The sequence below is a fragment of the Sarcophilus harrisii genome, chromosome 4 (assembly GCF_902635505.1).
Source record: "Sarcophilus harrisii chromosome 4, mSarHar1.11, whole genome shotgun sequence".
NCBI lineage: Eukaryota > Metazoa > Chordata > Mammalia > Dasyuromorphia > Dasyuridae > Sarcophilus > Sarcophilus harrisii.
This window is the reverse complement of record NC_045429.1, coordinates 323,614,726-323,616,923: the sequence shown is the minus strand read 5'-3', so window position 1 is coordinate 323,616,923 and position 2,198 is coordinate 323,614,726.

Here is a 2,198-nt window from a genome sequence, read left to right as displayed (position 1 = left end):
AAGTAATTTGGTTTTGTTGTTGTTGTTTTTGGTTTTTGAGAGAGTAATTTGTTCAAGCTCACATAAGCTAATATCTGAAGCAATATTTGAACTCAGGTCATCTTAATGCCAAGTCCAACACTCTGAAGACAGATTTCATATCCATTCTTCACCCTTAGCTTTCTATCTCCCAAGTTATTTGAACACCTCCAGTTCTTTGAAACTTCTCATGAAACCAAGATAGATGAAAAGAAAAATCCAAAAGGTAATGGGACACAGATGTAGGGCTCAATATCTCCCAAATTTCTGGTACAGTTCTGACTCCAGGATCTCTCTTATTCCCTGGGAATCTGAGCAGGGATCAGACATATGGCTCACTCTGGTCATCCTTAGGCCTTAAATGAAAGACTTCCCTTTCCTGCATTGATCCCAGTATGGGCAAGGAGGTATTTCAGAAATTCCTTCCCTGTGAGTTCCAGGTTCTTTACCGACTTATACCTGTGAGGTCACACAGATGGGTGTGTTCTGATTGGTGAGGAGGCATGCAGCCTCCCAGTGTGAAAGTCCCATGACTATGGGCAGACACTGGATTATACCCCTTGGGTCTTCCATACTTCTATTTTACTGTTGTGGGCAGTTCCTCTCACTGCTCAGGATGGGGAGAACTGAGAATTCAAGTAGGACTAAGGACCAGGAGGGCTGGATAGGGGGTAGAAGGAAAGGCCAGAGAAGGACTTTTCCTAGAGGCATAATGGAAAGAGCACTAGTCTGACTGGTTCTAATCTTGACACTGTCACTAATTTGGTGAATAACTTTAGGCATTTTCTGGGCCTTGATTTCTGTCTCTGTAGAATGATCAGTTAAGGTGGCATAGTGTATAGAATGTCAGACCTGAAATCAAGAAGACTCATTTTCCTAAATTTAAATCTGATTTTAATGGCTGTGTGACCCCAGGCAACTCTTAATCCTGTTTGCCTTGGTTTTCTCACCTGTAAAATGATCTAAAGAAGGAAATGGCAAACCAGTCCAGGATCCTTGCCAAGAAAACCCTAAATGGGGTCACAGAGAGTCAGACATAATTGAACAACAAATTAAGGAGATTGAACTAGATGATTTCAAAGTACCCTTTCTGTTCTGATTTATAATCCTATCATTTTTCCCTAGGAAATTATACCCAAAGTCACCGCACCTTCCTCAAAAAGGAATCAGAAAATGAGTCAGAAGCAAATAAATTCCTGGATGAGTATAATAACACAACTCAATCTGTGTGGAATGCATACACAGAGGCTGTTTGGAATTATACCACCAACATCACCGAGTATAACCGCCAGCAGATGGTGGGCCCCTTTAACCCCCCCTCCCCTCACCCCAGGCTCTTCCCTTCTCTCCTCCTTGTGACATCCACTCCCAGGGTCTGTCTTATATTTTTATTCTTAATACCAACGTCCTAATAAGACACCATTTGTCCCAGGGTGTGAGGGAAATCCCTAGCCCCAAATCTCCTAGGATTATTCCTCACTAAGCTTTCTCTGATCCAAGTTGAAATGTCTCCATTTAGGAGACTTTTCCTGGGGAGCTGGGATGGATGAAAAGAGAAATCTAAAGGCAAGGGGGACACAGATGCAGGATTCACTACCTCCTAAGTGCCCAGATTTACTGCTTAGTGTAGTAGAGTAGACTGCACCTGGAGTCAAGAAAATGTGAGTTCCAATCTGATCACTCTTAGATACTTAATGGCTACATGACTCTAACTACTTAATATCCATTGGTTTTAATCAGTTTCCTTATCTGTAAACTGATGGGGTTGGACTCACACAACCTCTAAAGTTCCTTCCAACTCTAAATCTATGTTCCAAGTATCCTTTCATTGTCTTCTCTGGCTTTCTAGGAAGGATATAGCCTCTTACACCAGGATTAAGTACAAGCTCCTCAGCTTTTTCCCACCTGCCTATGCATCCTGCTTCTGAGTTCCCAGATCCCCCTTTTTGTCTATAATATTCCTAAACTGGTGTCCTCCCAAAGCTAATAATCTAGGCACTGGAAGGGCAGAAACAGAGAGAATAGGAATATGAGAGAAGTCATAGAAATAAGGAAAAAACTAGTAAAAGCATGGGTAGGGGCAGAAAGGAGGAGAAAGGATGAAGTATTTCTACAGCTAAAGATGGGCACTGTGCTTCTTTCTCCAAGACCCCTTCCTCCCTTCAAAGCTCCCAGGAAAC